This window comes from Pteropus alecto, unplaced genomic scaffold, assembly GCF_000325575.1.
Source record: "Pteropus alecto unplaced genomic scaffold, ASM32557v1 scaffold20, whole genome shotgun sequence".
Lineage (NCBI taxonomy): Eukaryota > Metazoa > Chordata > Mammalia > Chiroptera > Pteropodidae > Pteropus > Pteropus alecto.
In genome coordinates, this window is record NW_006436298.1 from 20579009 (window position 1) to 20585771 (window position 6763).

General features: G+C 36.3%; 1 long non-coding RNA gene and 1 pseudogene across 1 annotated transcript in view; one reads left to right on the forward strand and one right to left on the reverse strand.

The window, feature by feature from the left end:
* The window catches only part of LOC112480602, a 111392-nt gene that overhangs the window by 67147 nt on the left and 37482 nt on the right, over positions 1-6763 (reverse strand). The window lies entirely within an intron of this gene.
* LOC112480839 lies at positions 3365-3483 on the forward strand (annotated as a pseudogene).

Consider the following 6763-nt stretch of genomic DNA (forward strand, 5'->3'; position numbering starts at 1 on the left):
AGAGCGCTTCATGTTTGGGGGAAATTACTTTAATAGTCTTTTGTTTTATGCAAAAGAAAAGCCAAAATCTTTTTCTGAACTAGGGAATTTCAGACTCTAAGGCCAAATGATGGCTTTGCAACAGCATCACTGTGGAAACCAGTATGGTGTTAACTCCCACTTAAATTCATTGACTAGAGTGAGAAATGAGGATGCAGGCAAGAACAAATGACCCATATTTCCAGGAATGATTTGAAGGGGTTTTATTTATAAAGGAAATAAAATGAACCCCAACAATATCACAGTAGGTAATGTCACTGGGCTAAGAAGACCCAGTCAGAAGGATGTTCCCAATAATGTGCATGGCAGATGGCATCCAGAATTGGTGAGATTTGAACCAGTGTTAAGTTTTCCTTTTTCACGTTGTCCTTCTCTTTCAATACCCACAAGCCTTCGAAAAAAAAACTTTTCTAAAGCACCATGTCCTAGTATCTGTTGTGTTTAGGGCATAAAGATTACCCAGCTTACATTTGCCAGTGCCCTTTCCAAACCTGAAACAGCTCCATTAGAGACACATCATTACCCACTCTAGAACTTCTAAGAAAATTGAATCGAATAAATTATTAGCAGTTTCATAATAAACTTCAAATCATCTTCCATACATTTTCCTCAAACTGCCAGTGTAATTTATATATTAAACATTTAGATAGTACCATCCTTCCTTGTCAAGTCTCCCTCGTGAGAGATTAAGCAAAGAGGAGACCATTATATTCCAAGAGAGTTTAAGTTAAGAAAGGCCTCCAGGCAGACAATGAGCTAGAAGACTTCTCAAAGGCCTGCCAGCTCTGTAATTCTATGATTTCAGGTGAGGAACCTAATAGCACATTGAGAAACTTTCCCCACAACGGGAAAGGAAGTCAGTGGAAAAGCCAGCCATTGCGAATGCCTTGCTTCTTGGGCTATATCCTAAAATATAAAATATATTTTTGAACCACAGAGAATCATGTTGTCCCTTTATTCAGAACTTCTTTTGGAAGAAGTGGTCATTAGAAGACAGTATTCGTTTGCATTTCTAAACACTCCAAAAACAGAATACAGAAGGACAAGTGAATCATAAAAGAGTATGATGAGATTTTTGCTTTGGTCCTGGACAGATTTTCTAGCATGACCAGCAATTATGTTTCCAGTAACCGTGTGGACCAAAGTTCATTTCTCCCTGTATCTTATGCAGTGAATTCACACCTGTCAGCCCAAAAGAGAAGAAATATTGACACAGTGACTTCAGACAAAGTTAGTCAAGTTGGCCTGAAACACTGGGGATATCAGAAATGTCCTTTAGTATATTCTTCACTCAAATCCATACGACTTTTGGTTGCTTTGACATTAAAATTACTGTACATGTTGTTCCCAGCTTCTTCTGTTTGCCCAATGTAGAACACAGAAATGTTATTAACTTCATAGCGTGTGTGTGTGTGTGTGCACGCGCTCGCGTGGACACACACACACACACACACACACAAACTCAACTTGTCGACAGCTTTGGCAAAGTAAAATACAAATGATAATTAGAAACATGTGTCCCCAGCAAAAAAGGCACAGTAACTAAAAGGTCATCTTTTTCCAAATGACCTAATTAGAAAAGCCTGGAGTGCTGGCTACAGTATAATGGTTTTACACAGCTTTTAACTCAGACTTCCTGTTTTAAAACAGTGCAATTTACTGCTCCTGTAGCAAATACGAATTGTCACTTAATGCCAACAGAATTAGGCCTCACAACACCACCTGCCTCCAGCAATCTCTTCATTGTTAGACCCATCGGCTGAGGATAACTGATTTACCACCCCAGAATGACCATTTAGAACTTAGTGCCAGGATTGCTGCCAAGCAGAGAACAAGGATTTCATGTAGAAGAGAGCTCACGAGGTACTTTACATTAATGCCCATTGAAATATGCATGAATAGACCAAAGGGAAAAGCAGTTGTTCTGAATCAGACTATCAGTGAATGCTTCTTAGATTCTTTTTTCTGGTCTCAGAGCTAAGATTTTGATGCTGAATAATTTTAATTACCCAGAGACAACAGACACAGACTGGCTGAAACTGCCAAATGGTAGAAACTCAAACAGGCACCCAAATAGAATTGTCATTTTAAAAAGATGCCTCTGTAAATTCGTATTTAATCTCTCTCATATTTATTCAATATGTTGTGATGTTTCATTAAGTATTCATTTTGCTTGTCTGTTTTATTGCCTCAGTTCTCCCATTTGAAACACCTAACTAATGCTATGAGGAAACTATTTATTCAAGACTCTGAGGAATTTAAAATGAACTAACAGCAATGGGTACCCAGCTACCAACTATGTTTCCCAGCCTCTCCAGTAGCTAAGTGTGGTCATATGACTAAATGTAGGCCTATCAAAGGTGAATGGGAAGGATTTCTTCTGAATAACCTTCGTATAGACAATTTGCTTTGAATTTTCTTTGTCTTCCATCACTGGCTTTGAAATGGTGACAACTAGAGTAACCTTGGGTGACACGGCTACACTGACAGCCCTGTATCTTTCATCTATGTACTTTTTCATGAGAGAAAAATAAACTTCTATCACTCTTAAAACACTATAGATTAGGTCCACTTTGTTATAGCAGCTTAGCCTGCACCTCAATTGATACGAAGTGAGCATCAAGAAGTTGCATACACTCATGGTGCCTTGATTTTGTGTACATCTTTTGATTTGTTCGGTTCATTAATAAACCAAAGAGAAAGTAACCTTAGGCTAATCCTCATTCTTGTCAATTCTTGAATCTTTGCCAGTCTTTATAGTCAAACTTAGCTCCAAGATCTGTCCTGTAAAATAAAGAGGATGAAGGTTGTTGTAGTTTCAAATTCCATGATCTAACATTCTATACTGTACTATGACTTGAAGTAGAACAGGTCTAAATTATTTTGGAGAGGGACTAATAAGATAAATATAGGTAATATTCTCAAACTAGAAAGGATATTCGAGGATTCTGTGCAAACAAAAAGGCTTGACAAATATTCACTACATTCACTCACTGCCTTCCCCTTCCCAATTTCACTATCTTTGCCAGTACTGCTGTTATTTTACCAAATAAGCAAAGCTTCTACTATCAGTCATGTGTGTGAATCTTTTTTCTCCTTCATTTCCTTAATCTTATCAATCAACAAAGTTTATGAAATTGGTTTCCAACTTGAAACACTCTACTGAAAGAACAGAAATTTTATAAATAAATGAAAATAGTCATACCAGAAGATGTCCTAGTGATATTTCAGAACACTGTGAAAAAATCGAGATTCTAAAAATTTCCTGCAAGAGGAAATATCCAGGTCTCTTATAGAGAAATTTGAATTTAGAATGCCATTTCTTGTCTACAGCCATGCTGCCCTGAACAAGCCCGATCGTTTCTGATCTCAGAACCTAAGCAGGGTCGGGCCTGGTTAGTACTTAGATGGGAGACCACCTAGGAAGACCAGATGTTGTAGACATAAAAAATAAAAAAATAAGGGATTGTAAGATGACAAGGTCTTTGCAATCTATGAGGTGAACCAAGGGCTGCTCTGCCTAAAAAAAAAAAAAAAAGATAGAATGCCACTTCTCAACAACACCAAATATTGGGGGAAGGAAAGAAGCAGTGCTTTCATTTTTCTGATGGGAAATAATTCTTAACATTTATTTTTGTAGAATTTAGCCAAACTATCAACAAACTATCTAAGTATAAAGACATTATCAGACACGCAAGAACATACAATTGTCCTCTCACACAGCTATTCTTGGGAAGTTATTTGAAAATGTGCTCCAGTAAAAGAAGGGAGTAAACCAAAACATAGGAGTCAAAAAGTAAACCCAGAAAGAATAAGTTGATTCAAACCAGAAAGGTATTAGAGGAAGTTCTAAGGTTACTACTTTACAGCAGGCTTGGTGATTACCATCCCATAGGAACAAAAAGATGAAGACTGAGTAATAAAGACATTTTTAAAACATTTTAACAACTTGAAAAAAAATGCCTGATATGGTAAAAGGTTTGAAAAATAAGGAAGCCATAATGAAAAAAAAAAAAAGACATTTAAGACCAGAAAAAAAAACAAATATATGTAAAAAATAAAATGGGAAAAGTGACTTACTTAGATCTAGAGAGAACAATATTCAAATATCCATAATAATGAAAACTGTAAACTAATTAAATAATCTAATGAAAACTATTTAATCAAATCAGACTAAATATATTACTATATAGAGAAGACAAGGGAAATGAGTGTTAGGGGCCTATATCCCATGTTCAGGGCACGAAGTAGTTTCTAAAATATTTCATCACAAAATAGCAGCACAGAAAGTTAAATAGCTAAAAGGGTTAAGGATTTTTTCCTCTAGGGAATAGACTAGGGGTTTAGCGAAAAAGGAAGAGTTAAGTTTTCTTATTAGTCTTTCTATTTGCTTTTATAACAAGTGAGTGTTAATTTTGTGTTTTAAGTTTTTGGTTTTGTTTTTGTTTTCAATTGAGGGCTTGGGAGGGTGAATAGGATTTGGCAGAACCGAGGGCATAAGAGAGCACATCAAAATCATCTAGGGGAACTGAAGAAGCAAAAGCACAATGTTTGTCTTAGGCTGGTGAAAATATCATCTAAGAATAACTTTTAAAAAACATACATATTTCTGGGCAATATCTCAAACCCGACTTTCTGGGTAATAGTTCTGAAAATGTGGTCCCCAGATTAGCAGAATCATGGTCACCTGGGAACTTGTTAAAAAGTATATTCTTGGGTCCCACTTAATAATACTAAATTAGTCTGGGTCCTCGGGGTGATTCTGATGCTTGGCAAGACTAAGAACTATGGTATACTGGTCCTAGTCTAGTCAAGTCTTTGGAGACATGCAACTAACTACATGACCGTGAGCAATTTACTAGTCATAAGAATGCATGACACATTAAACATAATCCCTTTTATCACATTTAACATCCTGCGAAGGCAGGCTCCTCCTTCTCTTACTATTTTCTCCACCACCCGATCTTAAGCTATATTTCACTTCTATCATGAGTTGCAAAGGCCATCTTTTTGAGGACGAACGTAGAGTTCATTACTTAGAGTGTCAGGGGCCACACTTGGACTTTCAGGTGGACATTCCAGAACTGTAGCTTCACAGCTTTCCTTTCTCGTGTTCTTTCTTCATCCAGCTCCTTGCAACTTCCACCATTCTGTCCTCACCCATGTAAAATCCAGGCCTCTGAGCTCTGTTCCTTTTTATACCAAAAATGCCCTTCTCCTCACATCTCTCAAAAGTCTCATTTCACTTTTGGGTCAAAATTCAAATGACAGTTATCTCCTTTTTTAAATCTTCTGATAGTCACAACCAAAAATAGAGTATTCCTAAGTAATCTCAGAAGACTTCTGCATTTCTATTTTAGTCCTTAATATGTGTATGTGTTAATGCAGCTCATGGTATACCTTCTGCCATATTTATGAAACTTTAAAGAGCAGACATCAGATTTTGTTCATTTGTTCATGTCCCTCTACAGTACCTTACACATAAGCTTTTGTTCTTGTTAACTGAATTGAATTGACCTCTCTTGCTCAGAAATTTTCATTAACACTCATGTCTATGCCATCAAGTCTAACATCAGAATTCTGCCATCTTTGTGGCTTCACAGTGCCCACTCAATTTTATTTCCTACTTGATCCCAACACAAATACACCAATACAGCTTTATTGGTGATTCTCAGCACCAACTGTACATTAGAATCCCCTAGAGAGCTTTTAAGAAATACCATGGCCAAAGATTCTCCATCAAAGATTTTAAAAATTAGTCAAGAGTCAGGCCGAGGCATCTGTATTTTTAATAAGCACCCTAAATGTGTAACCATGATGGAAAATGTTGAGCTAGTGTATTGCCTCACTTTTTCCTGATAGCAATTCATTCACCTTTAGTAATATTTTCATGTTCTTCTACTAATCTATTTTGGCAACTTTCAGATACCTCTGTATTTGTACAGGATTCAGGTAAAAGTCTTGCCTCCTTTAGGAAGCCTTCCTGCACTACCCCTACCTACTCTAATCTTTTATAGTCTCGCATTTTATTGACCTACCATTTCAGTTTTATGTGTTAGTGCTTGACTTTCCATTACAAATACCTGCAGAACAGAAAGTCTGACAAATATGCCACACTTTCGATTATCTCTTTGATTCGATAATATTTCATGATAAACACTTCATGCAAAATAAATAAAAATAATAAAAACTAAATATGTAAGTATATTCTGATTATATTTACATAACATAGTGTTAAGAGCCCAAACTCCAGTCAGGCATACCCAGATTTGAATCTTAGCTCCTGCTCTGGGTAGTTGTGTGACCTGTAGGCAGGTTACCTCACTTATCTGAGTCTCAGTTTTCTAAAATGTAAAAAGTGACTAATAGCAGTATGTACCCCATTAAACTGTTGTGAAGATTAAATGAAATAAGATATTAATAAAAAATAAAAATAAAAATAAATTAAAATATATATGTAAAATGCTTATCCAGCAGTTTTCTACTTGGTACAGGAGAGGTGGAATGATGACCATGGCATTGACTTTGGAGTGTCACCTGATGGTATATGAGAAATGATTCTTCTAGGGCTCTTTTCTTTTAATCTTTGGTATCTGAACAACTTAGAACTATTCCCTGTAACAAAATGACTAAAGCCTACCTGGAAAACATGAATCATTTTTAACTTTTAGCTGTGTTGTCGTTCTTTAAAAGAAGTCTGTTAACTGGTACTCTTATAAACCCT